The sequence below is a fragment of the Nomascus leucogenys genome, chromosome 3, assembly GCF_006542625.1.
Source record: "Nomascus leucogenys isolate Asia chromosome 3, Asia_NLE_v1, whole genome shotgun sequence".
In the NCBI taxonomy this organism is placed as follows: Eukaryota; Metazoa; Chordata; class Mammalia; order Primates; family Hylobatidae; genus Nomascus; species Nomascus leucogenys.
In genome coordinates this window covers 99325299-99347461 of record NC_044383.1, presented here as the reverse complement: position 1 = coordinate 99347461, position 22163 = coordinate 99325299, and positions in this window count along the sequence as shown.

Below are 22163 nucleotides of genomic sequence, written 5' to 3'. Positions count from 1 at the left end.
AATTAATATCTGTGGCAGCTACAGCCTTATAAAATTACTTCTTAATCCATGGGCTTCAGAATGGAGGTGTTATTAGGCACGAAAACAACATTAATCTTCTCATACATATTCATCAGAGCTCTTGGGGCACTAGCTGTCTTGGCAGTGAGCAGCAATATTTTGAAAGGAATCTTTTTTTCTGAGCAGTAGGTCTCAACAGTGGGCTTAAAATATTAAGTAAAACATGCTGTAAGCAGATGTACTGTCATCCAGGCATCATTGTTCCATTTATAGCACACAGGCAGAGTACATTTAGCATAATTCTTTAGGGCCCTAGGATTTTCAGAATGGTAAGTCAGCATTGGCTTCAACTTAAAGTCATGAGCTGCCTTAGCACCTCATAAAAGAGCAAGTCTGTCTTTTGAAGCTTTGAAGCCAGGCATTGACTTCTCCTTTGTAGCTCTGAAAGTTCTAGACGGCATCTTCTTCCAATAGAAAGCTTTTTCATCTACATTGAAAATCTGTTGTGTATTGTAGCCACCTTCATCAATCATCTTAGCTAGGTCTTCCTGGATAATTTACTGTAGTGTCTACATCAGCACTTGCTGCTTCACCTTACACGTTGATGTTAGGCAGACAGTTTTATTCCTTAAATCTTAGGACTTATGGACCAACCTCTGGTAGTTTCCAACTTTTCTTTTGCAGCTTCCTCACTTTTCTCAACTTTCATAGAATTGAAGACATTTAGATTCTTGCTCTGGACTAGGCTTTAGTTCCTGTCGTAGCTGGTTTGATCTTCTATCCCGACCACTAAAATTTTCTCCATATCAGCAATAATGCTGTTTTGCTTACTTATTCATGTGTTCACAGGAGTAGCACTTTAATTTCTTTTAAAAACTCTTCCTTTACATTCACAACTTAGCTAACTGGTTGGGGCAAGAGGCCTAGATTTCAGCCTATCTTGGCTTTCAACATGCCTTTCACAGTAACCTTAATCATTTCTAGCTTTTGATTTAAAGTGAGAGATGTGTGATTCTTCCTCTCACTTGAACACTTAGAGGCCACTGTAGGGATTTTAATTGGTCTAATTTTTGTTGTTGTTTGTTTTTGAGATGGAGTCTCACTCTGTTGCCAGGCTGGAGTGAAGTAGTGCAATCTCCGCTCACTGCAACCTCTGCCTCCTGGGTTCAAGCTATTCTCCTGCTTTAGCCTCCTGAGTAACTGAGACTACAGGTGCATGCCACCACGCCCATCTAATTTTTTTGTATTTTTAGTAGAGACAGGGTTTCACCATGTTAGCCAGAATGGTCTTGGGCTCCTGACCTCGTGATCCACATGCCTCAGCCTCCCAAAGTGCTGGGATTACAGGCATGAGCCACAGGGCCCGGCCTCTTTAATTGGTCTAATTTTAATAGTGTTAAAATTAGAGAATAGGGAGGCCCAAGAAGAGGGAGAGAGACAGGGAAGTGGCCTGTCAGTGAAGCAGACAAAGTACAAACAACATTTATTGATTAAATCTGCTGTCTTATATGGGCATAGTTCATGGCACCCTGAAACAATTACAATAGTATTATCAAAGGTCATTGATCACTGATCACCATAACAGATATAATAATAATAATAAATTGAAAATCGTGTAAATTATCAAAGTGTGACACAAAGACAGGAAGTAAACACATGCGGTTGGAAAAATAGTGTCAACAGACTTGCTCAGTCAGAGTTACCATAAAACTTGTGTCTGCAAAAATTCAGTATCTGCTAAGTGCAATAAAACAAGTTGCCCATAAAGAAGTACACAAAGAGGATTCTTACTTCATGAGACAACTGCTTCACCTCCAAGCATGAATGTCTTCACAGTAATAATGACGGATGCCTCTGCTGTAGCTTTTTGAAGCACATCTATTATAAACAAAGTGATTTGAACCCATTAGCAGTAAAGATGATCAGCCTATTTTTTAAATAGTAGATAGTTTGATTTTCCTCAATTAACTTAAACAGATATGGCACTAAGGATAAAATGTATGTATAGTGCATAGAAAACTATTTTGGGAGAACTGGGAAATGCATTCTTTGGGGAATGCACTCCGTTTCAAACCCAGTCTCTGACACTTACATCCAAGTAATCTTGGCCAATTCCAGACTTTCTCTGTGCCAAAGTTCTCTTATCTTATCTTATAGAACACAACTTTACCTACCCACCACATAGCATTACTGAGAAGATTAAATAACATATTTCATGTAAAGTGCAGAGAACAGTATATAGCACATTATAGATGTTCAATTAACGGTAGCTATCATTATTATTGTTGCAGTTGCTGTTGTATATGTGAATTACAGTTCTACTTTTGGACATCATTTGGAGCTTGGAGCTATCTGTACCTTGTAGGTATCAGAATCATCAAATCATTTGGATTCCACAAATACTACACCATCTAAATCAAAAGTAAAAAATCCTATGTTTTTGAAATATATTTTTTCAAGGAAAAGACTTAAAAAAATAAACTTTTTCAGATATTTAAATATAAGATACATAAATATTCTGTTATTCAGCATGAAAATGTGCTTTCTACGTCATGGTTTCAGATGTTTTCAAAATATATTTGTTCTCATCTAGAAGGCACTGATAGAGAAACAAACAAAAAAAAGGTAAAATAAGAATCATCCTTAACAAGTATGTTTTACTGAATCACCAGAGAAATATTCTTCCCGTCACATGCCTTTTCCACACTTTTCCGTTTGAACTATTTCTTACATCTCTGCCTTTGAACTAAAAAAAGCATAATCAAGTATTTATAAATAATAGCAATGATATGCTAGGTAATATATGTGGAGTGCACATAAATGCACAACACTATTGCTTCATGTGTATTATCTTGTGAGGTCTTCACAATGAATGTATGAGGTCTTATTATTATTGTCATTTTATAGATGGAGAAACTAAGGCACAGAGAATTTTGAGAACTTGTTCCAATGTATCTAGTAAGAAAAAGGCCTGCCACTGAATCTCTGGCGTATGCTGTTAACCAACTGCATTTCACTTCCTCTAAAGCCAGCTGTCCAGAGCATGGCCATAGTGCCACACCCCCACTGATTATAATTGTCCACTTGGCTTGACTGGCTATCTAACAATAATCTTCCTGGTTATTTTTTACAGAATTCCATTTTTACCTTTCTAGTTTTTTTCTAAATATATTCTATATCATAAAAAACAAACTCTCATAAGCACAAAGAATGAAGGTTACTCGAGTCTGATTTCCTTCACACCTACAGGTGTGGTGAATGAACCTTCCATGTGCAGACACTGAGTCAAAAGAAACATCTGTATATTGCTAATGTCTAGATTTACTAAACTGGACTATAAACTAATTGAATCAACTACTGAACACATCTCCCCTACTGAAGACACCTACCTCACTCAGTTTTGTCACAGTTTGGTGGGGATAAGTGATTACCATTATGATGCCTTCGCTACGTTTCTGGAATTTCCATTTGTATCTGAAAAACATTTCTTTGTGTTTCTTTTTAATTCTCCTTGGTGATTAATAGTCACATGTCAAAGGAAAGGGGTTAAATTTTGCATAAAGCCAAAATTAATTTAAACAAAAGGATAGAAAAATGAATACTTTAGCACTATGGCCAAAGGAAGAGAGACAAAATAAAAGAAAGAGAAAAAGAAAGAGAGAAACATAGCAAATAGAAAAAGAGAAAAAGAAAAAAAATGTCTTCTTTGTATGGTTATAATAGATCCAGAATGTGATTCTGAAAAAAAAGTCACCAAGAACAGTTTGAGTGGTATTAAATTGTATTCATTGTAATATGTGCGTAACCTCCACAGATAACGTCTAGAAAGTAAAAACCAATTTGCTAAACCTCTGAGAAAAAATACTCTCAATTTTATCTTATTTTACCTTTTTTTTTTTTTTTTTTTTTTTTTTTTTTTACAGGCACTAAGTAAAAAATTCTACATCTTTGAATCTCCACAGAAGATCGTGAGATAGTGAAGAAAAGGAGTTTGTTGGAATGTGGACTTCTATTCAAACCTGTTTGTGTGCCCCTCTCTTGATTTCTTAAGCAGCCAAATGCCTCATTTCTGCATACTATTCTTCCTTGGGCCTGCTGCTCTGGAATTTTTGACTCTAATCCAACTGCAACTGTGGAAAGAGAGTAGTTTTAATAATAGTGGAAACTTACTGTTATTATTCAAACTTTACATCATCCTGAAACAAAAATATTTGTTTGTAAGATATAGCCTTTCGTAAGCCCACATTATCTAACACTCTATTCTTAGGTTCAATTAGCAAAAGCACTCGCTTTCTTTTCAGGGTTTTTCTCACCTTTCTCAGTTAGATCACTTCCTAAACTGTATTCTTCACCAACCTTCCCTCCTCCTAGCCAAATAATTTTAGTCTCAGGAAAGAACTCTTTGGGTTGTATTGTTTATGGCAGGATCAGTCTTGCTAATTCTTCCTGAGTGTTCTCAAAGTGTGGCTTGTTTCCAAAGCCAAAATGCAAAATAATGCGATTTCTGTGGTTTCCTGCATGATCCAATTTAAGGCATTTGGAGTGCTTGTATTTTATAGTATTAAAAGGTATTTCTTAAATTTTTTATTGAAATAATCCCTAAAAATTATTTGCATGGTCAGTAATAGATAAATTATGTGGTCAATTAATGAGTACCATTATAAACATGTGGTTATGTAACCTCTAAACCCAAAGATCTATCACAAATAAATAAAGTAGAATCCAAATCCTATGAGAACAAATTACATGCCTCTAGTTTCCCTTTGGAAACAGCTGTACTGAATCAGGTGGATGATGAAGGCCAACTACACTTGGCTTTGAGAGTTGGCCTTAATTAGCATCCATGACTCTCACTAAAATTTATGAGGATAAACTTTCTTTGGACATAATAGTCCCTGCTGTTTTGTTATCTCATGCAATGCTCATTGGCTTCCATATTCAAAGTGCTGTAATATGCCCAGGGCCTGTGTAGACAGCAATAGTAGCATCTTCTTGCTAAGGCTTTTCAGGGTTGTAGGATATTTTCTCAGATATATTTAATAGCAAATTTCCACGGAATTTATGAATCATTAAATTAGATGTTTTCTTGCTAGGCAGAAGTAATGCGGGGAATCATTCTGAGTGAAATCCAACATTAAAAATATTATTATGTGTATTTTCACAAACATTTATACCAGATGGCAGTTACTAAAGGCTATGTAGTTTTATTTATCATAAGTACTAGATAGGCTAAAGTTTTTCAGATGGTCACCGCTATCTGAAATTTGAGATAAATTTAAGCTCTGTGAGGTTCACTTTTATCCTGAAAAGAGGAATGTCTTTGCAGACGGCTTCAAGACATGCACCTGGGATCCATGAACCACAATAGTTGTATACTTTCCATTAATTGGCTCTACCTAGAAATTACCCGATGGTGCTCAAAGGTTGGCTGGGATTACTTAATAATCTATAGATGGAGGTGAGACCAAGTTTGATAGGAACCAGTGAAACTTGCTCAGATTATGCAAGAATGTTATAGAATGTGAAATTCCATCCAAACCTGCTTTTCAATAGAATAACAGGTTCCATTGAGTAACACTGTCTTGTCAAATAATTTAATGTTTAGTTATTATTAAATTATTTTTTAAGAAAGTTAGAAATTTTCTAATTTGAAATGAAATAACAATCAGAAAAACTTAAATCATACCAAGTGGGTCACCATTTAATTAACTGATTCCATTTTCTTATTTAACATTCTCATTAATTTACTTACGCCACTTTTGGAGGCCACTTTAATTTCTGTTGAACATTAATAAATGGATATATGGGTATTTAACAAAGGCTATATGTAATTAGTAGCCTTTACCAATAAATTGCAAACAAGCACCTAACTGGACTTCTTTTTCCCATCTCAAAGGAAAAAACCTAAATCACTTTACTCTGAGAAATAAAACTTCATCTGTGAATGTTTGGTTGGGATCTCAATATTTTGCCATTTATAAATAAGATCAGATAAGCCATGAGTATATCTTATTTTGATTATTTTCAAGTACAGCTGTTAATTTTGATAAATTTATATTACAAATAACCATTGAAAATTTTGAAAATATGATTAAATGAAAAATATCCGTAATCACCAAGGCGTAACTACTCTTCATATTTTGGTATATAGCCACTCAGACGTTTTGTTGTGTACATAACTGTATATAGAAGTATATATGCATTAATGTATAAATTATAGATCTATAAAATCAACAAAGTTATAAGGTAATTAAATGTATAATACAAAATATGGCATAATAAAACATTTTGAAATGAAAACAATTATAATTCTATACTACTACAATTGTTCCCACTTTTAATCTTACCTTCTGGTCTGTATTCATATTGCTACTTAATTATAATTATAAAATTCGTACTTCAACAACTACTTTGATAAGAAAATTGTAACTGCATTTCTGTTGTTTTAAGGGAATTATTTTTTACAAACATTCATTCCCAATTTTTACAGGAAGTGAAAAACCATGACATTTACCTCAGAGGCATTTTAGCCTTTTTGGGTGACAACTCAGTAGACTTATGAAAAGCAATAACATAAAAAATTCCAAATATTTGATTTCCATGTGGGAAGCAGCTGTTCTTTTTCATGCGATTGAAAGAAAAATTGTGTGCTCTCTACTCTACCTGGCTTTCTGTGGCTCTGACCATTGAAATTTCATTCCTACTCAGATGCATCTTTGAGGGTTGGTGATAATACAGATGCACTTATTAATATTTATTTTGTGACAAGCACTGTGCTATGCAGTTTACAGGTATAACCTCATTTAATTCTCAGAACAGCATTTTAAAGACTAAGAAACTAAGGCTTACAGAGGTCACATATCTGGTACACAATCACACAAATAATAAAGGGTAGAGCCAGGATTTTTTTCTCCTTGATGCCAGAGCTTGATCACCAGCACTGTGTTATCCTGCATTCCTCTGGGTAGGTACATTCCACTGTTGATTGGGAGATTAGTAATTGGATGTCTTCTGCTGGAACCGCCATATCCAATCAATTGTCCTATAGCTTGGGGTAAATACTTGTAGCTTTCAGAAAGTGGTCTAGCCTCAGGAAATCTACTCCTGGGAAAGCTCTTGACACACCTTTTTCCCCTAGTGATTCATTCTTTATTTTTTTATTATTATTATTATACTTTAAGTTCTAGGGTACATGTGCACAGCATGCAGGTTTGTTACATATGTATACATGTGCCATGTTGGTGTGCTGCACCCATTAACTTGTCATTTACATTAGGTATATCTCCTAATGCTATCTCTCCCCCCTCCTACCACCCCACAACAGGCCCCGGTGTGTGATGTTCCCCTTCCTGTGTCCAAGTGTTCTCATTGTTCAATTCCCACCTATGAGTGAGAACATGTGGTATTTGGTTTTCTGTCCTTCTGACAGTTTGCTCAGAATGATGGTTTCCAGCTTCATCCATGTCCCTACAAAGGACATGAACTCATCATTTTTATGGCTGCATAGTATTCCATGGTGTATATGTGCCACATTTTCTTTATCCAGTCTATCATTGATGGACATGTGGGTTGGTTCCAAGTCTTTGCTATTGTGAATAGTGCCACAATAAACATACATGTGCATGTGTCTTTACAGTAGCATGATTTATAATCCTTTGTGTATATACCCAGTAATGGGACAGCTGGGTCAAATGGTATTTCTAGTTCTAGATCCTTGAGGAATTGCCACACTGTCTCCCACAATGGTTGAACTAGTTTACAGTCCCACCAACAGTGTAAAAGTGTTCCTATTTCTCCACATCATCTCCAGCACCTGTTGTTTCCTAACTTCTTAATGATCACCATTGTAACTGGTGTGAGATGGTATCTCATTGTGTTTTTGATTTGCATTTCTCTGATGGCCGGTGATGATGAGCATTTTTTCATGTGTCTGTTGGCTGCATAAATGTCTTCTTTTGAGAAGTGTTTGTTTGTTCACATACTTTGTCCACTCTTGGATGGGGTTGATTTTTTCTTGTAAATTTGTTTAAGTTCTTTATAGATTCTGGATATTAGCCCTTTGTCAGATGGGTAGATTGCAAAAATTTTTTCCCATTCTGTAGGTTGCCTGTTCACTCTGATGATGGTTTCTTTTGCTGTGCAGAAGCTCTTTAGTTTAATTAGATCCCATTTGTCAATTTTGGCTTTTGTTGCCATTGCTTTTGGTGTTTTAGACATGAAGTCCTTGCCCATGCCTATGTCCTGAATGGTATTGCCTAGGTTTTCTTCTAGGGTTTTTATGGCTTTAGGTCTAACATTTAAGTCTTTAATCCATCTTGAATTAATTTTTGTGTCTTGGCTAAGTGCCTTGAACTAATTCCCCATGCAGACTCAGTCATTTTCTGCTTCTACCTTATTTCTTCCCCCTAGATCTGTAAGTTTATGTCTTCCCTCAAATCAACCTGCATATACTTACCTCATCTTCAATTTCTTAGCCATTTGAGACATTTGAGGGATCCTCAGAAATTTCCAAAGCAAGTCAGTTCCCCAAAAGCAGTCCATATAGTTTTCTAGTTGCTGAGGTCAACATTTTTGGAGTCAATTGCAACACAGTGAATACCTGAAAAAATGAATGGAATTCACCTCACACTTTTTGAAGTATAATCATTTTAGGATGCAACTCATTACTTTGGAAATAGAGTGCTCAATAATGCAAGCCATTTTTAAAATGATACTTAAAATTTAGCTGATATATTTTAATAATCCATGTTATATATTAACACTTGACCCCAGAACTGAATTCATCTCAAAATTATGAAATAATTATGGAAGTTAAATAATCAAATAGGCATTAAAACAAAGAAAATAACTTTTATACACATACACACACACATATACATATATTTCACTTGTTTTGGTCTAGGTCAATTTCTGACTGTCAACATTCCATACCTTGGCTATGTAACATCTTATACAGAATGTTCAGAAGCAAAATAACGCAATTTTTGGCTTCCTATTTCCCTTTAGTTGTCCTGATTCCTGAGGTTTCTTCCCTGCATGAGCTAGGCTATCAATAGTTTTTTAACCTATGATTACAAGGTCAAAAATCAATTTCCCCAAACTGGGTGAAAATCGATTTGTTATTGTTTTAGATACCATATATAAGTGAACTCATGAAGCTTTAAAAATGTCAAATTCATAGAAATGAAGTAGAATGATGGTTACCAGGGGCTGGAGAAAGGGAGATATGGGTAGATGCTGATCAACAGGTACAAAGTTTTCGTTATTCAGCATAAATAAGTTCTGGGGATCTAATGTACAACAATGTGGCTATAGTTAACAATAATGTATCATATTGCATATGTGAAATTTGCTAAGAGGGTAGATCTTCAGTGCTCTTACCAGGTAAAAAAGTAACTATGTGAGATCATGAATGTGTTAATTAGCTTGACTGTAGTGAATATTTAATAATATATGTATACATACATTGTATACATATATCAAATCATCAATTTGTACAACTCGAATATATGCAATTTTTAATTGTCAATCATACTTCAGTGAAGTTGAAAAAAACATTTACTTGTTGTTTCTGGTAGCATTTTTTATTTTCTTCTAAGAATCATGCAAAAAAGTACCATGAAGAACAATAAGAGGTAAATAAAATCTCAAACTAAAGAATTATGTATATATTCACAAATTGAAACCTTCTCAGAATTAAAAAGCCATTGACCATGTTGGTCTCTATAACTAATGTGAATCTCATCCAATCACATTTAGAAGATTTATCTTAAGATCAAGTGGATCTTTTTAAAAATTTCACGTAAAAGATGACTTAAATCAAATACTGATTAATACACAAAGAAAGGAAGAGACATGGGCAAATTTAAGGGCAAAAAAAAATTTAGGGGGGTGGTGGTGGTTTATTATGACCAGAGATAAACCCATCTATTTACAGCTTTCAGGGAAAGAAAATATTTTTTTTCTGACCACAGCTGAAGAGAGATCCTGACAGAGCTTTCCTGCTCCCCATCTCCCATGTCATCAGCGTATTCTGGGAGAGGAATCTAAGGTGGTTTTCCAGCTAAGTGGTTACAGCTGTTTCCACAGTCTCAGTCAGATGGAGTTTCTGTGCATATTGACTTTGGCTGAAATCTTTCCCTGGAGCCCAGCAGCATAAGAGCATTTGCTCTGAGGCCTGGGACTCTGGACAAACATTCCAGAGTTTCTGAGTTCTTAACATTAACATTTGATGAATTCTTCTCTTAATTTCTTCTGGAGAAAAGTCAAAGATACTGGATGACCCCCTTTGCCCTGTGACAACCATAATATGTCCCCCACACAGAATTCTTATCCTTCTTTATATGTAGCGAAAAACCTGAAAAAATAATAATGTGCACAAACGATGCCAATTCATGAAACTATGCATTCTTTTAAATACGTTTCAACACATCTTGACAGTTTTCTGAAATACCAGGCTCCTTTGAAGTTTTTTAAAATGAAAGAGAAAAATAGGCTTTAAAACAAACCCTGAAACAATTGTGTCAAGGGCTCTGAGAAAATTTGAAATGTAGTTACAGAGTCAATTAAGGAGGTCAGCTGTCATAATCATACTGAGGTAGAATAGCACTTTTTAATGTTATTTTGTGAACCTTTCAAATATAGTCAATCTAATGCCTACTTTCAGTTACTTTCTATTGTGGGTCCTCATATTAATCATGAGAGGCAAAATTAAAGGTTGATTCTTCAACATATGAGAAATTGAACAAAAAAATTATTATAAAGACATCTTTAGGAAAAGGTTAATTTTTGTTAACTGGCTGTCATCAAATAGGTCCAAACACATAATGGATAAAACTTGCCTTCATTTGGTATAGTAATAGAGGCATATAGGTTTTGGTTTCTATTGCAGGATTTCAGTTGTAAATAAGAGAGAACATTCTGACAAAGGTTATGGAAATGATAACTTGGAAAACAAACAGAACCTTAGAATCATTTGCCTAGCAAGTTCTAAAAGTGTGCTTTTAAAAATTATTTTCAAGGGTCAGCCAGGATAGTCAAGGTAGGTATTAAAATCATAACAAATAGCATTTCCAAGTTTCATCAAGTTCACTACTGTAATTAGGTAAGGGTATATTAAAACATCAAATGGCTACCTGCAGGGTAAGTTTATTTTATATACACACACAAGCACATACAGATTGACAAATTTTATATATCAGTACAGTATCTTATACGCTTTTATGTATGAATTCTTTAGAAAAGAAACTTTGTTAGGGCACAGCCTTTGTTTTTTAGATTGATTTGTTAAACAAAGCACATAGCAAATAACATAGAATCTGTAACTATTTCATTTGCAACATTATTCTAAGGGCAAACAAATAAACTACACATTGTTAATATAACTGTTGTTGTTTATACCCCACCTATTTAAGGATAACTAAGAGCTTATAAAGTTAACCAATCTTAACTTGGACGGTATAATGTGATGCCTAAAAGTGTGCTCTCAGGAGATAGGTTACTGGGTTCAAGTCGCACCTCCTCCCTTTACTAGCTGCTTGACATTAGGCCAATTATTTATCCTCTATACCTCAGTTTCCTCATTTGTAAAGTGAGAATAAAAATTAGATCTAATTCCTAAACTTGTATTCAGTAAGTATTGTACTCATAAGTATTAAATTTGTATTTAATTTAAGATGCTTACATAGCACCAGGTATGTAATTCACTCTCAATAAAATAATAATTGTTGTCTTTCTATCATAATGCAACTCACTTCCTAATTAAGAAATTTCTTCTATAACATCAATGTCTGTGATCAACTCATGTAACATTAAGTATTAAAAGTGACTTAACACTTTCTGGAAGACCCCAGGGCTATGTTGGATAGCCTTAATGGTTAAAAGTTTTATTTTTTGATTTAGGCAATATCTATTAGGTTGGCGCAAAAGTAATTGCCGTTTTGCCATTAACAGCAACTACTTTTGCACCAATACTTTCCGAAATTTTCTAGCTATCCAGATCAATTCAGATCATTTCTACTTTCCTCATTGAAATCATCAAATACTTAAAGTCTTCTTTAATTCCATCTCAACCCCCATTCATACCTACTTTCATCCAGACCAAACATGCTCTGTGCACTCAGGTATTTCTATTATATGATTTTTAACAGTCTCTCCCCATTTTAGTATCAAGGTTTGAAAACTCTTAATTTTTTAGTCCCTGAGCCTAGCAGGTATATTTCTTTTCTCTGACTTCAACAGTTACTTACGTTGACACTATTAATCTTTTGGCTATATTACTTGGGGTCAAATAAAACTCACTGTTTCCTTTCTTATAATTCCATTTTTGTAAATCAGCCTCCCATAATTTTTTTCATTGTATTGATTTTGTGAGTTCATCGGCTCTAAGACTTCTGTTTTTAAAAGTGACAGAGTAGCTTGTATCAAACCAACTCACTGACCAAGAAAACCTATAAAAGCTGGACAGAAAACAAAAAAAATGACAACACAACATCCATGGTTGTTGCAAACATTAGCCATCAAAAAAGACAGCCCAACTTGAGAGGTCAGTAACACTAGGAGAAGAAAAACGTATTGAGGTGGGTGGGCACATTTTTCATCACTTCTTTCTCTCCAGAACAGTAACAACCTGGAGCTTTAATCAGTCCCACACGGTTATGGAAACAAAAACTCCAATTAAGAGCTATCAAAGCAGGCAAATCCCGGAGAACAAAGGAAACACAGAGAATTGAGTCTCATATTTGGTATGCCTTTCCTTCCCAATTTCTTCACCCAATTTTTTAGGCCATGAAATTGGCCTAAACCAAAGCTTTAAAGAATTGAGAAGGGAATAAATCAAATGAAAAATAACTACTGAGAGGCCAAAAGCCAAGCAGAGATTTTGGCATTTTACTGGACTGGGGAGGGAAAAAAAAATGTCGTTTGACTTGGCCAAAGAAGAGGAGCCTTCCTTTGTAAATACTTTAGACCTTCAGTTAAGACCCCTAAAAGTCTATGATAGGGTGGAAGCAGACTGGAAATAAATCAATCTTCATAGAGCTTACAACACAGTAAACCATTATCTCACTTCTTAAACTGATTCAAGATAATTTCTAACCTCAGAGCCTGTATAATTTTTTAAACAAAATATCTGTAATGCACTTGAATGGACATCTAGGATGAAATATATAGAGAATGAAATAAGGAAAACCCAGAGAAAACCAGGCAACAGACAGGCTGTAGGCAGGAATGACATTAGAGTTAGATATATGGATTTTAGAATAACTAATAAGTCAAAAAAAGATGTATAATTTCACCCCAAATTGAATATATACATACATATAAATCAAATGAAAATTTTAAAACTGAAAAAAAGTCTGTATCTGAAACTATAAAATCAATAGATAGACTAACAGCATGTTAGACACAGAAAAAGAAAGGATTAGTAAACTGGAAGATAGGTTACTAGAAAACATCAATACCAACAGATGAAGACAAGAAAGAATGAAAAATAAATGTGAGCCAAAAACACATGTGAAATACAGTTAGAGTGAAAAGATAAATAGAAATACATTAATAGAAGCAAAAGAAGAGAATGCAAAAAATATAGGAAAGGAATATTTGAAGATAATCTGCATAAGAATTTTCTCAAATTTCAAGCTGCAGATTCAAGAAGCTCTGTGACCCTCAAGCATTAACTGCCATGTCTAAGCACATCAAGGTCACACTGATAAAAACCAAAGGTAAAGACAAATTTCTTAAAATCAGCTCCGTTCCCCCAACTGAATTCCATATCAATTCCATAAACAGACCAATAACAATATTGACAGTTGACTTTTCAAAAGAAGTGACACAGCTAGAAAACAAGAGAATATTTTCCAGTATTAAAAGAAAATTACAGCCAACCAATAATTTTGTACCCAGTGAAAAACATCAAATGTGAAGATAAGTGAAAGAATTCATCAGCAGAAGACACATGCTGAAGGAAATACTAAAAGGAGACTTCAGATTAAAGGAAATAATCTCTACTGAGACCACAGAAAAACAGACAATTATAAAAATTCATGGGAAATGTAAATACGTGGGTAAAACCCAATGAGTATTTATGCTACACAACAACAATATCTTTTGAGGTTTTAAAATGTATATATAACTCAAATGCATGACCACAAGCACAAAAGGCTGGAGAAGGTAAAAGGGACTAAAGTGTTTTGAGTTTTTTTTTTATTATCTTGGAAAGGTAAAAGTAACAATTTGTTGTTGACTCTAGTGCCTGGGAAAAGTGAGTCTAGGTTCTTCTCTCGATCTTTTCTCTTGAGGTCGGTTGGTGTGTCAGGAGGTCACGGTTTTATCCATGGCATTTTTGGAAATAGGTTATTGTCTAACAGTTCTTTGCCTTGATAGGTTACCCATTTTCTGGTCCTTAGCTAGAGAAAGCAGCCATTTGTTGGGGCTTTTTGGTTTACTTCCCTTGATGTTTCTGGGTTTCCAGCTTCTTCAGCTCTGTGTCTGGGATATATGTGGCAAAAAAAGAGAAAGAAACCCAGAAACCTCATCATCATATGTCATTCCTTGGGTCCTGAAGTCCCTAGCCACCTAGCTGGTCTGACTTTTCTCCATCTGTTAAAGGCTATATATATATATATATACACATGTATATATATAAAATATATATACGTATATATATAAAAAATATATATATACGTATATATAATATATATAATATGTACGTATATATAATATATATGAATCCTTATATATATGATAAGCCTTCTTATATATATTTTATGTGTGTGTATATATAGAGAGAGAGATAAAGAGACACAGTTACACACACACACACACACACATGCACACACAATGTCCCAAGTTTTTAGTCACATTTAGTTGGAGGAATGGGGAAAAGCATATCTACTCGATTTTTTTGGAAGCAGGATTTCCTCTTAGTGTAGCTTTCATTCTTAAAGAGTATTTTTGCTGGAATAGAATTCAGGGTTGGCAGTTGTTCCCTTCAGCACTTTAAATATTTTCCATAGTCTTCTGGATTTATAATTTTTTAATGAAAATGTAGCCATTATTTGAATATTTTTCACCGTATGTAACAGGTTTTTTTTTAATTTTTTTAAATTTTATTTATTTTTTTATTTTTATTTTATTATTATTATACTTTAAGTTTTAGGGTACATGTGCACAACGTGCAGGTTTGTTACATATGTATCCATGTGCCATGTTGGTTTGCTGCACCCATTAACTCGTCATTTAGCATTAGGTATATCTCCTAATGCTATCTCTCCCCCCTCCCCCCAACCCACAACAGTCCCCGGAGTGTGATGTTCCCCTTCCTGTGTCCATGAGTTCTCATTGTTCAATTCCCACCTATGAGTGAGAACATGCAGTGTTTGGTTTTTTGTCCTTGCGATAGTTTACTGAGAATGATGTTTTCCAGTTTCATCCATGTCCCTACGAAGGACATGAACTCATCATTTTTTATGGCTGCATAGTATTCCATGGTGTATATGTGCCACATTTTCTTAATCCAGTTTATCACTGATGGACATTTGGGTTGGTTCCAAGTCTTTGCTATTGTGAATAGTGCCGCAACAAACATACGTGTGCATGTCTTTATAGCAGCATGATTTATAGTCCTTTGGGTATATACCCAGTAATGGGATGGCTGGGTCAAATGGTATTTCTAGTTCCAGATCCCTGAGGAATCACCACACTGACTTCCACAATGGTTGAACTAGTTTACAGTTCCACCAACAGTGTAAAAGTGTTCCTATTTCTCCACATCCTCTCCAGCACCTGTTGTTTCCTGACTTTTTAATGATCACCATTCTAACTGGTGTGAGATGGTATTTCATTGTGGTTTTGATTTGCATTTCTCTGATGGCCAGTGATGATGAGCATTTTTTCACGTGTTTTTTGGCTGCATAAATGTCTTCTTTTGAGAAGTGTCTGTTCATGTCCTTCACCCACTTTTTGATGGGATTGTTTTTTTCTTGTAAATTTGTTTGAGTTCATTGTAGATTCTGGATATTAGCTCTTTGTCAGATGAGTAGGTTGCAAAAATTTTCTCCCATTCTGTAGGTTGCCTGTTCACTCTGATGGTAGTTTCTTTTGCTGTGCAGAAGCTCTTTAGTTTAATTAGATCCCATTTGTCAATTTTGGCTTTTGTTGCCATTGCTTTTGGTGTTTTAGACATGAAGTCCTTGCCCACGCCTACGTCCTGAATGGTATTGCCTAGGCTTTCTTCTAGGGTTCTTATGGTTTTAGGTCTAACATGTACGGTCAGTTTTTCTATGGCTGCTTTTAAAATTTGATTTTTACCAATGGCTTTTAACAGTTTTACTTTGACATGCTGAGGTGTAGCTTTATTTTATTTATCCTGTTTGGAATTTTCTGAGCTTCTTGAGTCTCTAGATTTAATAATTTACAATTTTGAAAACTGTTGACTATTTTACTCTAAAATATCTTTGTATTACTCTCCCTCTTTTCTCTCTCTTAGATTTCAATAAGACATATGTTAGACCATGTATAATTGTCTCACATGTCCCTGAAACTGTTAGCTTCCATTGCTTTATCTCATTTACAGAAATAATTTCTACAGTCTATCTTCATGGTTATTAATTTTTCTTCTCTCATCTCTCTTTTGCTAGAAAGCTCATCCAGTGAATATTTTATTTTACATATTGTATTTGCAGTTCTAAAATTTTTATATGTTGAATTTTTATTTTGATGTTTCCTACATTTTCATTCATCATAGACATATTTGACTTTATGCCCTTATGCATATTTATAATAGCTGTTTATAAATCCTTGTTTGCTAATTTCAATGTGTCATTTCAAGATTGGTCTTTTCTACTTATCTTTTCTCATGAGAATTTGTCACTTTTTTTTCTGATTCTTCATATGTTGAGAAATTGTGAATGCTATGTTGTGGAGCCTATGGATTGTTTTATTCCTTGAAAGAGTAATGCTTTTTTTCTTAAAGCAGGCAATTAACTTGATTGAACTCAAACTTCAAATTCTGTCTCCTGGTGGTAGTTCAAATCTAAATTCAATTATTTTACTCCCTTATCTAGGTTGTTTGTGTCTTAACTGTATGTGTGTTTCAGAGTTAAGTCAAATATTTGGGGCGGACTTTTACACACAATTAGGATCTTTTCCTATCTCTGATTCACCTTTACAGAGTTTTCCCCTTGATTTCAGTTGATTACAATTGCCCTTAATTTTGTCCTGTGATTCTGTGAGCCAGAGAAACTGCAGATGTCTCTGTCGAGTTTTAACTGCCACTCGTGGAGCTAACTTTATTCTGATCTGAATGTAAAAATCATAAAAATGAGTAATTCATCTATGCCATAAATTCTTTCAAGTGTTCACTCTGCTCCAAGATACCTCTAATTTTATGCACTGTTCCACTTACTCTATAGTTGTTTCCTTGGATTTACTACTGAGTTTATGCTAATTATCTGCAGGATGGTAGGATTGAATAGAATCTTACTTTATCATGACAGATGTAGAACTTCATTAATTAAATTAGAGTGATTATATATCAGTACTGATTGTTTTGTTAAGAAAATCTTACTGTATGTTACTGAACTACAGACACATAGACCAATGGAACAGAATAGAGAGCCCAGAAGTAAACCCAAGTATCTATGGTCACTTCAACAGGCCATTAAGAAAATACAATGGCTCATGCCAGTCATCCCAGTACTTTGGGAGGCCTAGGTGGGAGGATCTCCTGAGACTAGGAGTTCCAGACCCTCTTGGAAAACATAGTGTAACCCCATCTCTACAAAAATTTTGAAAAATTCACCTGGCATGGTGGTGCGCACCTGTAGTCTTGGCTACTCGGGAGGCTGAAGGGAGGATCTCTTGAGTTTAGGAGTTCAAGACTGCTGTCTTGAGGAGAGGAGAGGAGAGGAGAAAACTCAATGGAGAAAAGACAGTCTATTTGATAAATGGTGTCGGAAAAACTAGATATCCACATGTAAAAGAATAAGAGTGGACCCTCATCTTATACCACACACAAAAATGAACTCTCAATAAATTAAAGACATAAACATAAAACCTGAAGCTGTAAAATTCCTAGAGGAAAGCCTAGGGAAAAGCTCCTTGATACTTTCCTTGGCAATAATATTTTTTATATGACCCCAAAACACAGGCAACAAAAACAAAACAAGTGAAACTACATCAAACTAAAAAAATCTACAAAACGAAATGGCAGCCAGTGGAGTGGGATAAAATATTTACAAACTATCTATCAACCAATGGAGTGGGATATAAGAAATTTACCCAACTCAATAGCAAAAAAAAAACAAGTTTTAAAAATGGGCCAATGGCCTGAATAGACATTTCTTCAATGAGGATGTACAAATGGCCAACAAATATAGGAAAATGTGCTCAACATGACTAATCATCAGGAAAATGCAAATCAAAACCACAATGAGATAACAACCTCACACCTGTTAGGATAGCTATTATCAAAGAGATAAGAGATAACAAGAGTTGGCAAGGATGTGGGAAAAAAGGAATCCTAGTTCCACTCTTGATGGGAATGTAAATTAGTACAGCCATTGTGTAAAACTGTATGGAGCATCCTAAAGAAATTAAAAGTATATCTACCATATGATCCAGCAATCACTCTTCTGGGTATATCTCCGAGTGAAATGAAGTCACCACTTCATGAAGATATGAACTCCCATATTCATTGCAGCATTATTCATCACAGCGAAGAAGTTGTGACATATGTACACAAACACATACATACACATACAATAGAATATTATCCAGCCTTAAATGAAGAAGGAGATTCTGCTGTTTATAACATAGTTGCATCTAGGGAGCATTATACTAAGTAAAATAATTCAAAGGAAGAAAATCACTGCATGACTTCACTTATGTGTCAAATCTAAGTTTTTTTAATGAATATATAAAAATAGAGTATGAAGGTGGTTACCAGTGTTGGGGGCTGGAGGAAATGGAGAGATATAGATCAAAGGGTACAAAGACACAGTTGTCTCAGATGAATAAGTCTAGAGATCTAACGTAGAGCATCAGGACTATAGTTAATAATATTGTATCACATACTGGAAATTTGTTAATGGGGGTAGATTTTAGTTACTCATACCACAGAAAAAAGAAGAAAAAGCAACTGTGAGATAATGGATATATTAATTTATTTGACGGTAGTAATCATGTTGTATGCCTTAAATATATACAATAAAAACAAAAACACAGAGAACATCTTACTGTGATATTTAATAAATAAAATAAATACATATTTGCTTGTTTTTTTCTCCTAATCTCAATCTGCCTGATCTTTCTTTCCTCTTCTCTTTTTCTCAAGGTGATATCTAAAGAGGTCCCAGGGATAATGTTTTGAAAATTACTATATAAAATTATTTCTAAGTTATCTCTAAGTTATCTCAATTACATTTTATGTAAAAGAGATATTATTGAACTAAAGTATATTTTAATAATAAAATAACATTTAATGTTTATTAATAACATTTTGTTTATTAAAAATTAATTGCAACACTTCAGAGATAACTTAGAAATAATTTTATATAGTACTTCTCAAAACATTATTCCTGGGACCTCCTCTTCAGATAACATCTTGAGAAAAAGAGAAGAGAAAAAAAAAAAACTGGCAGATTGAGATTAGGAGAAAACAACCAAATATTTATTTATTTTATTCAATAAATGTAAGTATTTAACAATAAAAATACATAATTTTCTTTCACAAACTTGAAGAAAATATTTGCAAACAGAAATAACTAATGATATAAAATAGTTCATGAGGTCTTCCCAATCAATAAGAAAAAAAAAGGAAAACAGGATATTAAGAGACAATTCAGAGATACAAAAACTTAAAGGATAATAACTGTAGGGCTAAAAAAATTCTTAAATTCACTAGTAAACAAATAAAAATTAAAACCAGTTGTCACTCTATCAAATTGAGCAAAACATAAAAAGCCTGATAATACTAAGTGTTGGTGAAAATGTGTAGCAACACACACACAGGAATTTTCATGTGTTACTGGAGAAGAAAAAATTGTCATGACCTCATTGGAGAAATTTGGTAAAAATTAGTGATGAGAAGATAAGCCTAAGCTATGAACAAGAATATCACTTCTATGTATATACCCTAGAGAAATCCTCAACCACAAGGATATCTTAACAGGAATTTTATAGCAGCCATAGTTTTTAAAAACAAAACTTTGGAAAGAATAAAAATGTTCATTAATGGGATGTTATGGGCTGAATTTTGTACCCCCAAAATTCATGTCAAACTATTGACTCCCAGTATTTCAGAATGTGATTATGTTTGGAGACAGTCTTTAAAGAAGTATTTAAGTAAAAAGTAGGTTATTACAGTGGGCCTAATTCAGTATGACTAGTGTTCTTACAAGAGGGAGAAATTTGAACACAGAGGTGTACCAAGGGAAGACCATGTGAAGACACAGTGAGATGATGGCTACAATGAACTGAATATTTGTGTTTCCCCAAAATTCATTTGTTGAAATCCTAACCCTCAATATGATGGTGTTATGAGGTAGGGCCTTTGAAAGCTGATTAGGTCACCAAGGTGAGGACCTCATTAATGGAATTAATGTCCTTACAAAAGGAAGCCAGAGAGGTCCCTCCTATTTCCACCACATAAGAATATGAGAAGACGTCTGTCTGTAGCCTGGAAAATCACCCTCACAAGAACTCAAACATGTTAGCACCCTGATATTGGACTTCTAGCCCCCAGAACAGTGAGAAATAAATATCTGTTGTTTATAAACCACCAAGCCTGCAGTACTCTGTTATAGCAGCCTGAACTAAGACAAATGTCATCTACACGCCAAGAAAAGATGCCTCAGAAGAAACCTGCTGGCACCTCAACATCAGACTTCCAGCTTCTAGAACTGTAAAAAATAAATGTTCATTGTTTAAGTCATACAGTCTATGTCACTTTGTTATGGCAGCCTTAGCAAGCTAATACTGAGGGTTAACAATGCATTTTCGTGTATTCATTTATTACTATAAAACAATTAAAATTAGTAAATTAGAGCTAAAGCTGTCTTAAATGCATATATAATTTTGAGGGAAATAAGCTGGAAAATGACATATATAAAATGATTTATAAAAGCATTAAACACACAAAACTCTACAGTTTATATACATGTATGTATGCAGTTTAAAAATAAAAACATTTATGGGAAGATGGAGGAAAGAAATGAAATTGTGGTGGTAACTCTACTGTACATGGGAGAGAGAGGAAACAAGTCAGCTGAAGCCAACATGCAAAATATAACATCTCCTTAACCTAGATAGTGAGCACATGGGTGTTTTATAAATTAAATTCTATACATGTATGTTTAAATATATAATGGTATAAAAAGTAGAGGTGGAACATCATTATCATATATTGACTCATTTTATATAATTCCATTGTTAATTACTCTCAAGACTTATGGCAGCAATTTTCATTTAAAATTATTTCTTGAGGTATCTTTTACAATAGAATTTACATGACTAGAAGTGAATTGTGTTTCTACATTACTTATCATGTCATAGAACAAAGATAGCTGTAAGCACCCATCAAATGGCTGCTACTATTTCTAAGATGGTACAATTTTAGAGATGACTTAAATTCCCAGTAAGGAATAATAAATTTAAATGACAGAAAATGTATACCAAAAATTCTACTTTTTAAATCTCAATTTTCTAAGCAGTGTTGGTTTGCATGTGATTTGCATTACACAGGTTAAGCATTCCTAATCCAAAAATACAAAATCCGAAATCGAAATTTTTCCACACCTGACCTTAGGTAGTGGGTCACAGTCAAAACATAGTCACACAACATACAGTTTATTCAGTGTCACCAAAAGCAAAAAGACCTCCCAGCCACCTTCAGCTGCAATATATTTCTTCTGTTCAAGTCCAAATCTCCCCATGCAATCATGCCTACAAGAAATAATAAAATTGCATGTGTGGAGGCTAGATGTACAAATGATTAACTTCCCCAGGATGCCCTTCAAGGGGCTAAGACTTACGTGTTTTAGTGTGTTTTGTTTTGTTTTTATAGACAGGATCTCACTTTGTTGCCCAGGTTGAAGTGCAGTGGCCTGATGATAGCTCACTGCAACCTCAAATACTTAGGCTCAAGCAATCCTCCAGCCTCAGTA